The following is a 13,295-nucleotide window of genomic DNA, read 5'->3' as shown; positions in this document are numbered from 1 at the left end:
TATTATCTTAAAAAATATTTTCAAATATAAATTATTTTGTAAATAAATAAAAAATTTAAAATATTTTCAACATGATTAATAAGTAATTATTTAAGCACAGTTTCATAGTCATTCTATATTAATTAATTTTCATTTATCCTTTATTTAAAATAAAAAATTTATATAAAAATTTAAATTAATTTTTTTTAATAATTTATTTTTTCCAATTATAGAAGTTAAAAGTGCGTAACTAATGCAACCCGGTTTTCAATGAGATTTGCTGGATTTGATATAAAATGGTCTAACGCGAAGTTGACTTGGACTAAGTCCTCCTGATTCAACCAGTAAGACTGAGTTTTGTTCAATTTTTTACACAATTTGAATTGATTTTGCTTTTATATTGACTCAATTTTGTCGTGCTAAACGCGTTTCAATTTCAAGCTTTTTTTATTAATAAACAAATCTAAATTCATTTTATATTTTAAATGTTTAATCAACTAAATTCAAATAAATTCTTTTTATGAATTTCTCAACTAATTTTTTTATTTTTTAAATAATATATAATTTTTTATTTTTTATTTTTTTATTGCGTTCGATTTACGTAAAGGAATAAATTTTGCAGTAGAAAAAGATAGGTCTGGCCGGGTCTAGAAAAAGACTCTCCAGTAATTCCAGTTTTTTTTTTTCTTTTTCTTTTTCAATTTTGAGTTAATTTGAATATTGAGTTTAATTTTAAAATTGTTTTAAAAAAAATGAATATAGCCTTAATTAATTTAAGAATATCCTTTAAGTGTAAAGACCAAAAAATATTATACTAAGTTAATCTTTTTCAAATCAAAACTTTATAATTATAAAAATACTATAATACCATTAAATTAAAATTAATATAAAATAAGTTTTGATTTAAGATGAAATATAATTTTGAAGTATAAATTTCGTACTTCAATTTTGTAAAAGAAAATTTAATTAGATAAATTGTCTATATAAAAAAATATTCACTCAACCACACATAAATATATGAATTTATAATTCTTTTTATATAAATTAAGAAAATGTAGGTGATATTTGTCCCATAAACATTTTTAAAATTAGAGCGAGTAGTATTTGATTCAAATAAAAAAAATCAATCGAATCGAATTAATTTGAAAATTAAGTTCGACCTTTTATTCATTTCGATTCGATTTGATTCAATTTTTAATTTTAAAAATTTTAATTATTTCAATTCGATTCAAAATCATAAAAAAATTTAAATACTCAATAAAATCGATTAGTGATAATAGTATATTAATTTTAATAATATAAAGATATTATATCATATTAAAGTTAAAATATTCTAATTAAATTTTAAAATATTAAAAATAAAGTGTAAAAAGTAAAAAATTTATTAAAAATTTAAATCGATGAAATCGAATCGAATTGAATCGAATCAAATTATTTGATTTGATTCGATTCAATTTTTGATCAAAATCGATTCGATTTAATTTTTATAAATACTAAAATTTTAATTTTTAATTTATCCAATTTAATTTAAAACGAACCGACGGAATGGTCACCTCTATTTAAAATAATATCACTCTTATAATACTATTTATTTTTTAAAATATTTCACTTTACTTTAATAATATTTTATCCAAATAAAAATTTAAATTAATATTCCCATTAAAATTTTAAATTTCCTCTAAATAATTAATTTTAAATATATAAATATTGACCCATTAATAAATAATTTTGGATTCACAACTGAATTAAAAAATAAAAAACTATTAGGGCATAGACGTGTTGAACATGATTGAACAACAGGAAGTGGACATGAGACTTCCGTTTTCCTTCCTTGCTCTGTCAATTAACGGTTGCCCTACGTAAGGGTTCCGCATTAATCATGCATGCCGTCTTTCCTTCCTCTAGTCCAATGCTCATAATAATTACAAAACACACTAAATACATAGCTATTATTTTAAATTAATATATTAAATACTCCTTTTAAAATCATTATCCGTTAAATATTTAATAAAAATTATAATAAAAAAATTATTAAAATAATAAAATTATATGTAATAATATAAAAATAATTTTATAATTTTATAAATAATTATTAGTATGGTAATATTTAAATAATTTTGCAATATATCTTTACAAAATTAAATTTTAAGTAATAATCAATTAAGTTTCAAACTTTTTACCAATTAATTCAAAAAAAAAAAACTCTAGAAGCGCGCATATTTTAAAATTCAAATGAACTAGAATTTTTTTTTTTTTTTAAAAAGCCCATTTTTCCATACGATATATATTTTTATATAGACTGATAGAAGATTGAAAGCTATGATGCCGTGGAGTTTAAGATTGAATATTATTATAATTAAAGTATTTTTATTAATTTAAAATTTTTTTGTATTAAAAATATATTTTTTATTAATTTTTAATGGCAATATAAAAAAATATAATTATAAAAATATAGTTAGTATAAAATATTTTTATTTAAAAAAATTAAAGGATATAATTATAAAAAAATACATAATTTAAAATTTTTATAGATATTATTTCTAATTTTTATTGATAAAACCGGACTTATAAGTATTTTTTTTCTGGCCTTAAAAGCAATTGTATTACGGAAAATAATTTTTTATATTTTTTAGTATTTAATATATTAAAAAGTTAATTAATAAAAAATATAAATTTATTATTTTATTTTATTTTTAAATTAAAATTAAATAATAAAAAATAAATTATTTTATACAAACCCAAACGACACCTTAATTCTATCTTCTTGTTATAAAAGTTATACCTAAAGAGATTTGATAACGACATTAAGTAATTTCTAAACGTTATGAAAAATTCAACATAATTAATTATTTTCTTCCAGTAATTTGCCAGCAATATTTAGTTGGGCAAGAACGTTTCATTTACTTCAAAAACTAATAATCATATAATAATCTAAATTATTTTATTTTGTCACAGCACAGACTATAATAAAATAATATTTATATTCTAGAAGAAATCTTTGGCTTGGACAGTGTAGATGGAAATAAAAACTACCCATATTAGGTTTAAATTGAAAAAATTGATCGAATTGATTTAATTTAAAATTTTAATTTAATTTTTTATTTATTTTGATTTGATTTAATTTTTAATTTTAAAAATTTTACGTATTTTAATTCGATTTAATTTTAATAAAAAAATTAAACAATTAATTTTTAAAAATACAGAGGTTAAAATATTTCAATTAAATTTTAAAAAATTAATAGTAGATTTTAAAAAATAAAAAATTTATTAAACAATTAAATCAATCAAATCGAATTAAATAGAATCGAATTAATTGAATCAGATCAGTTTAGTTCGATTTAATTTTTAATCAAAATCAATTTGATTCGATTTTTTTAAATATCAAAATTTTAATTTTTAATTTATTCGATTCGATTTAATTTTAAATCAAACCGATCGAATGTTGACTAAAATGGAAATCATGAAAGTGGAAATTTCATGGTTTTTTGCTGCAGTGAATTGGTGGTGCTAGAGAGTTGCAGTTCAGCTGAGATTTATTGGACTTTCACTTTCATTTTTGTCTTTTGGTTTGAGTCTAGAAATTGACCATTTGGATAAAAGATGTCATGAGATTCTTAAGCCCAACACAAATTAATGAAGCCCATTACTCTTATAAATTAACCAAAATCATTCCTAAAAAACATTATCATTAACAAACATATGTTACTTTGCAAAACTTATTGTTTACATTTGCTAAAAAAAATGAAAATGTTTTAATTATTGAACATGAAGATGCACTCAATTGACAAACAATTTCTTTAAGCAAAGCCTATGCTCTGAGGTGGCAATGGCAATACCTAGGTAATCATAATTAGAGCTTCAGAATCTTTATTGTTATTCGATTTAAATCGAAAAAATTGATCGAATCGAATTAATTTAAAATTTTAGTTTGATTTTTTATTCATTTCGGTTCGGTTCAATTTTTAATTTTAAAAATTCAGTTATTTCGATTTAGTTCGATTTTAATGAAAAAATTAAATCGAATCGATTAGTGATAATAGTATATTATTTTTAATAATATAGAGAGATTAGATCATATATTAAGGTTAAAATATTTTAATTAAATTTTAAAATACTAAAAATAACGTGTAAAAAATAAAAAATTTATTCAAAATTTAAATCGAATCGAATTGAATTGAATCAGACCGATTCGATTTGATTTTTGATTAAAATCAGTTCGATTTGATTTTTATAAATATCAAAATTTTAATTTTTAATTTATTCGATTCGATTCAATTTTAAATCGAACCGACCGAATACACACCCCTGCTTTGAACTGTAATTCATTTATTTTAGAACATGGAATAAGACTTTTGAACTATACAAAATAAAAGAAAGTTATCCTAATAGAGATTGGCTCTACAAGAAAAGCTATCTTTTCTTTTATGAGTATTAAATTATTGTCTATATATCATTCTTACCAAACCTCTGTCTGCTTATATTTATGCCATAAGAAAAAACATTATAGTTTATTTTAAATCCAACTTCATATTTTCTTTATAAAAAAAACAAATTCATATTTATAATTTTTATAATATATTTATCTTTTAAAAAATTTAAAATTTATAAAAATATAATATAGTTTTTTACTATTGATAACCGTTGGTCTTACACCCGTTTGGACCGAGTCAAGATCCACAAAAACATATCAGGCCTGTCCAGCGGTTTCGGCTTGGGCTCTAACATGCATGGCGGGCCGGGTCGTCCACGAGCCCAATCCCGGTAAGAAGGAAGCCGGCTCGATGATGGAATATGGGAAGAAACGAGCAGGCTCCGTCCCTTCGCAGCCCTATTCGTGTGCGTACTGAAAAAAATTAAATAGCCGCCTGATATAGATAGGGTGACTGACGACACTGTACAGACCTATCCGACAGAGACATATACTATAGAAAAGCCGAAAGGCGTCATTAGCAAGTTAAAAGAAAATAATAAAATGAAGAAAAAAAAGGAACGCTGGACCTTTTTTTCTCTAAATCTACACATACATACGAAAAAATCATATTTTTTGAATTTTAGAATATTAATTATATTATTTTGTGAAGTTTATTTGGAAGTAAAGTCTTAGGGCTGTAAATGAGCCAAGCTATTCGTGAGCTACTTGAGACTCGACTCGATAAAAGCTCGATCTCAATTTTGAGGCTCGTCACTTAAACCAGCTGAGCTTGAGCTCCATAGTATTCGGCTCGTGGCTGGCTCGTTTTTAGGCTCGCGAGCTGGCTCGTTGAGAAGGCGTTGAGAAGGCGTTGAGAAGGCTCACGAGCAGGCTCGTTAAATAGGCTCGTGAGTAATATTGTTTAAATAAATTAGTGAACCAATTCGTTAAATAAATTTATGAACAAGTTCATATATTATTAAAAAAATAAAAATAATTATAAAGTTATAAAATTTAAACTATTATAAATACTTGAAAATTATAGTATTGAAAATTATAAATAATTAAGATTAATTATTATAATTAATATTCTTTAAAATTAAATTATAAAAATCTTTTGTGTATAATTATTATAATAAGATTCCATAAAATTAATGTATAATCACAAATAATTAATATTAATTATTATAATAAGTATTCTTTAAATTATAGTATTACATGATAAATTGAGTTGTAAAAATTATATACATTTTAAAATTAAAGTATAATTATAAATTTTTTTTTATATAATTAAGCATACAATATAAAAGATAATAATAATTATCAAAGTATATTAATAATAATTAATTAAGGTTATATGGATGTTGAAGTTGAAATTCAAGTTAACTAATTGAACAAGTATGAAGATGATTATGAAGATAATTAAATTATATTAGCTTGTTTCAACTGTTGGAAGTTGGAATCAATTTTATTCGTTTGATATTAAATTTTGTGTGTAATCTAATTTTATTATGTTGTTGAATTTATATTTATTTGTGTTATTTTAGTTACAAATTGTATTACGTAATTTTTTTTATGTACACTCTCTTTTTTTTATATTATTTAAATTAATGATGATTAAAAACTGATTAAAGTGTAATTATTAATTCGAGTTCGAGCCTGAACTTGAGCTCAAACCAAACTTTTTAATTTTGAGCTCGGTCTCGAACTTTTTTAACGAGTTTCTTAATCGAGCTTTCCGAGTTCGAGCTCGAGTTTTATTAACCAGCTTCTTAATCGAGCTTTTCGAGCTCGAGCTCGAATTAGGCTCGTTATTAAATCGAATGAGCCTTTTACGAGTCGAGTTCGAATCGAGCTCGATTATAATATTTAATTCTCGAGCCGAGCTCGAATCAAATATTAGAGCTCGAGATCGAACTTCCAAATTTTTTTAATAAACGAGCTTGAGCTTTACAAAATTCGGTTCGGTTCGGCTCGATTACACCCCTATAAAGTCTACTTTAATTGATAGTAAATATTAAATGAACACTGAAATTGATTTCTTATTAATCTTAAGAACAACTTAAATATTGTTTAATAAAATAATTTGATATGACAAGTAAGATCATAAAGAAAAATCATAATATTAAATAAACACTGAAATTGACAGCGCATACTACATTCAACAAATTATAAATATGTCAAAAAAAATCATTGTAATCATGCTTCATAATCAAACATGTATCACACTCAAACCAAAACCATCATTATTATTATTATATAAGAACAAATTTCCTTATATTAAAAAATATTGATAATATAATTAAAAATAAAAAATATATATATAAATAAAAGAGTCCGTTAAAATTATGAAATTTAATCAAATAATTTAAATATCTAATCATATTAAATAATAAAAAATTTAACTTGTACAAAGAAACTAGATCTCAAAACGAGTTGGTACATTCTTTTAAAACTCGTACCACAGATATATTAAATATATTTGAGAGTTGGTACATTTTTTTAAAACTCGTACCACATATATATTAAATATATATAGAATGAACCGTGTTAATGTTGGCACCAATCCAAATATGAACTAATGAGATTTTGAGAGAATAAAAGGATTATATCATTTCATGGCGGATCAGTGAATTATTAATTGATTCGAGCTGAATTTGAACCAATGTAAATATATTGTAAATGAATTTATGATCCGTCCCCATTTAACAACTCGAACATCGATCCAAGAAAAACTATCTTCATTTAAATGAGCCATTTAGTAAACCTGTAAAAAACTTTCTAATTATATTCTATAAAATGTATTATAAACGATGCAGGCGTAACCGAGAATATATATATATATATAGCATAACCGGAATTGAAAATTTTTAACTTGCTGAATTTATTATTATTACTCTCTTAAAAAATCTAAATCTCTTTAAACTTATTATCTGATTCATTAATTCACATTTATTCCAGTTATCTGCTTCTCATTAAAATAATTTTAATTCATTGATTTTTTGGTTGGATTGAACCATTGTCAAAATATTCTCATTTGGTGATTTATGGATCTCAGCTCACAAAAATAATCTTATTTTATTTTGTATTTGCTTGTATATCATCCTTTATATATATTGCTTGATTGTAAACTAAACAACTAATGTAACTAAATTATTAATTTAGAACTAATAAATTTTATTTTTTTTTAGAAAATAAAAAAGAATATATACTTTTTTTTATAAATATTAAATAAAAATATATAAATAAAATTCTTTAATTACACAAAATGAAATAAAAATAAACGTATGAGAGGAATGGATTACTATAATTTGTATGATACTCAAACTTAGTGCCATTATATACTTTAATTAATAGAAATATTTTAATTTAATAATTATAAAATTAGACTGAGCTGAAATTAAACTATTTAACACAATTGCATAAGAAAAAATTAATTAGTTTGCGATATTTTAATGAAATTAGCCTATGAAAAGCAAGCCAAATAATTTGTATCTTAAAATTAGCGCAACGCTCAGCCATTTTAAGATGGACCCCACCCAATAGCTTTTCACGTTACAATCATACGATCGCAACTAGCTATTGCTTTACAATCGCCAATGGCCAAAGCCCAGCTGGCAGCTGTGGCTGGTGAAGAAAGGGGTGCTCTACACGCGCCGTGCGCGGATTTTGGTGTGAAAATGATATGAAACCATAACTAATCTAAACTTAAATTGTCATGCCGCAGGACAAATGGATGAAATCTATTTTTTGTTTTTTTACTCCTCAAAAAATTACTAATTTTACCCAAAGTTAAAATTTTAGTTTAATTTATTGGAAAATTTTGATTTTGATTTTAACATCAAATTAATCTGTTTTCTTTTAAAAATCAAAATAATATATTTAAATTTCTTAAGAATAAGATGTTAATCATTATAATTAATAATAAAAAATTAATATTTATTATTAAACAAATTTTAATATTAAAATATAAAATTACTATTCTAGTCCACACACAAGTCTTTTAATTAAATACTTTAAAGAATTCAGATGGCAAACGCTCTCGCCTTTGACGATGGCAACCATGCTACCTCTATGGAGGAGGACGATCTGATTGATAGGAGTACAAGGAAAAAACGTAAAGAGCTGCCTGATGATGATCTGGTTAACTACCTGGATGTAGAAGACCAAGAGGTTTTGGATGGTGGGACAAGGAGGGATGATAAGGAGTCGGAGAAGCCTAATCTCCCTAAATCTTCTTTTAAAGACACGTTGTTGAATCAACATATGGGGACTAGGGATGTTTGTTTTGATGATGATTCAATGAGTAAAGCATCATGTGAATCTGATGATGAGGGGGATGCTACTTGCCCTCGGGTAAAAATAACGCCAGAAGAAAAGAATAGGCTCAGACAGCCCTGGCGAAACTCTTTGATTCTTAAACTTTTGGGACGTTCGATTGGTTATGTTTATTTATCAAAAAGAATCTCGGAGCTTTGGCGTCCGAAGTCTCATTTCAATGTTATAGCTCTTGATAATTGCTATTTTTTAGTAAAGTTCACTAGCAAGCAAGACTATGATCATGCACTTTTGGGTGGACCTTGGATGATTGCTAATCACTATCTTACAGTACGGTGATGGCATCCTGAGTTTGATCCGTATGCTGCTAATGCTTTAGAACGACTTACAGTCTGGGCCAGGATTCGTTGCTTACCTATTGAATACTACAATGACGAGTTCCTTTTGAGAATTGGAGGCTTGCTCGGAAAACCTATTAAGGTGGATCGAAATACAAGTATGGTGAGTAGAGGACACTATGCCAGGATTTGCATTGAGATTAACATGGACAAACCCTTGGTGGCCAAATTCAAGCTTCGCCGACGTGTTAGACCAGTGGAATATGAAGGGCTCCACCTGGTGTGTTTCAGTTGCGATCGATATGGCCATGAAGTCGAGAAGTGCCCGGCGAGGGGAGGCTCTGGCGGTGCCGGTAATCCTGCGGGGAAAGCCCATGCCAATGATCCGATTGATTTGGATAAGGACAAGGGAAGAGCAATCCCTAATAATCCGATGATTGTCAATGATTATGGGGATTGGATGCTTGTCAAAAAAGATAAGAGAAATTTCGAAAAAGTCTCTAACAAAGTTCTAGTCGACAAGGAGTCTTCTAAGGAGAAATTTTCTGCTAAGGAAAAAGGGACAAAACCTTTGACGGACCGTTCTAATCGATATGTTGCTTTGGAGATTAATGAGCCAGCTCCTATTGAGCCCATGAGATTACCCCCCTCTAATACTATTGATAAGGGCTCATCCCGAGCTGGGCCGTCCTCTAGTGGCCTGCAAACTAAAAGATCTGCCAGTAAAAATCCAATGAGACCTGATGCTGGAGATACTGGGATAGATATTACTTCTATTCCTACCAATTCTTCTTTAGTTTCGAATAAAGTGGCTAATGTTCCTCAACCCAGAAGAGCTACGGAGGAGACAGAACATGTCCTTGTTTTTGGAGGGAAGAAATATGCTTTGATTTCTCGTATTGTTACCAACCGGGGTATTTTTTCTAACCATGACAACACTCATGCAAATGGTAACCTAGACATTCCTAATGCGGAGAATCAATTTCTGCATCCCTCTGCTCTTAATATTGACGAGAATCTGGAAACGAATGCGATTCAAGAGATGGACATTATTTCGGAGACTCCACTTGAGGGGGGTAATGCTTTAGCCTCTCGTCTGGGGGGAGAGATGGTCAATTGATGTCTTCGTGTCTTTGTTTTTGATTGGATTTTTTGCCAATGGGGATTTCTCTTACCATTACTACTATTATTTTAATGATAGTTATTTCTTGGAACTGTCAAGGCGCCGCCTCCCCTACCTTTCGGAGGGCTTTCTTAGAATACAAGAGACTTTTTAAACCTGACATCTTCTGCATTATGGAGCCTAGGGTGAGTGGCACTCATGCAGATGCTATTTGTGGTAGGTTGGGTTTTGATAATTGGATTCGAGTTGAATCTCTGGGCTTCAGTGGCGGTATTTGGATTTTCTGGACTGAAAATGACTTTAGTATTCAACTTATTGAATCTCATCCTCAGTTTGTTGCTTGTAAAGTTCTGCTTGTGTCTGGTGTTTCCTGGAACCTTTGCTTTATTTATGCTAGCCCCTATAGCCCATGCAGACGTATCTTGTGGACCGACTTGAAGCTTGACTCTATTGATTTGAGTGATGAATGGATGGCTTTGGGTGATTTTAATTGTGTCCCTTTCCAATCTGAGCTTCAAGGATACAGTATATTTAATATTTCTGGAGCAAAACTTTTTTCGGATTGGATTTTTGATAATGGTTTGCTGGATATGGGTTTTGAAGGCTCGGCTTTTACTTGGTCCAGGGGTCTGTCTTCTCATTCCCTCAAAGGGCTCGGCTTGATAGAGCCCTCTGCTCCCCTAATTGGCAATTTCGTTTTCCACATGCTTATGTTACTCATCCTGCCAAATTTCATTCGGATTATTGTCCTCTGGTGGTTTCTTTGAACAGACATGTGCACCGTATGGAGGGTCCTTTTCGTTTTCAGCTTGCATGGATGAACCATGCAGATTTGGGGATGATTGTTGGTAATACTTTAAATTCTTCTACTGACATTCCCGATTTTATTAAGAATTTGGCTTCGGATTTACGCCTTTGGAATCGAAATTCTTTTGGTAATATCTTCAGCAGAAAGAAACGTATTTTGGCTCGGATTGCTGGAATTCAGAAAACTCTCTCTACTGGTGGTCCGCAATATTTATTAAAATTGGAACTCAAACCAAAAAAGCAGTTGGAGGATATTCTAGAACAAGAAGAACTCTTTTGGTTCCAAAAATCCAAGGAAGATTGGATTGTTTCTGGAGATCGGAATACTCGGTATTACCACCTTTCTGCTTTGATTCGTAATAAGAAATCTCCGGTCACTCGGCTAATGGATGATATGGGTAATTGGATTGAGGATTCTGTTCAGCTTCAGGCTCTTGTGAGAGACTTTTACTGTAATCTTTATACTCTTGATAGAGCTTCAGAGTTAAATAGGGCCAGGTCGGGCCTTCTTACAAGACTCAATAGCACACATAATCTCATTCTTAATGAGGATTTTTCTAGGGATGAGGTTACTACTGCTCTTAAGTCAATGGCGCCTTTTAAAGCTCCTGGTATAGACGGTTTTCAGGCCGGGGTTTTTCAGAAAATGTGGAGTTCCATTGGGATGCAGGTTAGTGACTTTGTCCTTAGTATCTTAAAGGATGCCCCTCTGCCTCTGGAATTAAATGATACCTTGTTGGTGTTGATTCCCAAAGTTGCCGATCCTGAGAAACCATCACAATTTCGTCCGATTAGTTTATGTAATGTCCTTTATAAACTAATCACGAAAGTGATGGTCAATCATCTTAAGCTTGTTTTGCCAGATTTGATTGGTCCCGAGTAATCCAATTTTGTTCCTGGAAGGCAAATTATTGACAATGTTGTGGTATTTTAGGAAACTATCCATTCTATGAAGACAACTAAAGGATCTACAGGTTACATGGCTTTGAAAATTGACCTTGAAAAGGCTTATGACCGTCTCAATTGGGAGTTTATTGGGTGGGTCCTTAAGGAATATGGTTTCTCAGATTCTTGGATTGAAAAAATTTTAAAATGTGTCACCTCTACCTCCATGTCTGTTTTGTGGAATGCCTCTAGCTTAGATAAGTTTTTTCCTTCCAGGGGTATTCGGCAAGGTGATGGGTTGTCGCCGTACTTGTTTGTCATGTGTATTGAATATTTGGCTTCTCTTATCCAACAATCTGTCTGGGATGGGTCTTGGAAGCCGATTCCTCTATCTAGGCGGGGCCCCCTTATCTCTCATCTGATGTTTGCTGATGACATGGTTTTATTCGCTGAAGCAAGTTTGGAGCAGCTTCAACATATTATGGCTATTTTGGAAGTTTCTCGGCTGTTTCAGGGCAGAAGGTTAATATTACAAAGTCTAGCCTTTATGTCTCTCCCAACGTATCTGCCTTTTTGGCTACTTCTCTGGCTAGCTTTTGCGGTTTCACTTTAACAAAGGATTTGGGGAGTTATTTGGGGGTTCCCATTGTGCATGAACGTATTAATAAGGGCACTTTCCGCTATATTCTAGACGGCATGAAAAAAAGACTTGAGGGTTGGAGGGCTAAAACCTTATCCATGGCGGGTCGTACTACTTTGGTGAAATCTGTGCTCTCTTCTTTGCCTATATACCCTATGCAATGTAACTTGCTGTCGGTTTCGCTTTGCAAGGAAATGGAACAAGTGTGCAGAGACTTCATTTGGCAAGGTAGTAATCAATCCCTTAAAGTTCACTTAGTTGCTTGGGATATTTTAAAACGTCCTAGAGATCATGGAGGCTTGGGGATTCGTGACTTTTCTACTATGAATAAAGCTCTTTTGGGAAAATTGGCTTGGCGGGCTATGGAGAATGATGATTGCCTTTGGACTAAGTGTTTCATTAAAAAATACTTACAGGGTAGATCCAAATGGACCCCTAATGCTGCAGCTTCCTCATCTCATATTTGGAAAGCCTTTTGTAAAGGTTATGGGAGTATTAAGGATGGCCTTATGGTGGATGTTAGAAATGGATCCTCTACGAATTTTTGGTTCGATTCCTGGCTTTCCATAGGGCCTCTTGCCCAATTTGCTTTGATTCCCATTGATGACTCGATGGCTACTGTAAGTGTGCGACATTTTTGGTCTCCATTAACGGGTTGGAATTGGGATGTTTTGAAAGATTTACTTCCGGATAATATTTTGCAATTTATTCAGCCAATTTGCCTTTCTAATGTTGCTGCAAATACTGACTCCTTGTCATGGAAGTGGAGTTCTAAGGTAATTTTACCGTTCGCTCAGCTTATAATACTCTCTATGGAATCAATAGTGGTCATGG

Source organism: Manihot esculenta, chromosome 9, assembly GCF_001659605.2.
Source record: "Manihot esculenta cultivar AM560-2 chromosome 9, M.esculenta_v8, whole genome shotgun sequence".
In the NCBI taxonomy this organism is placed as follows: Eukaryota; Viridiplantae; Streptophyta; class Magnoliopsida; order Malpighiales; family Euphorbiaceae; genus Manihot; species Manihot esculenta.
This window is presented reverse-complemented; position numbering follows the sequence as displayed.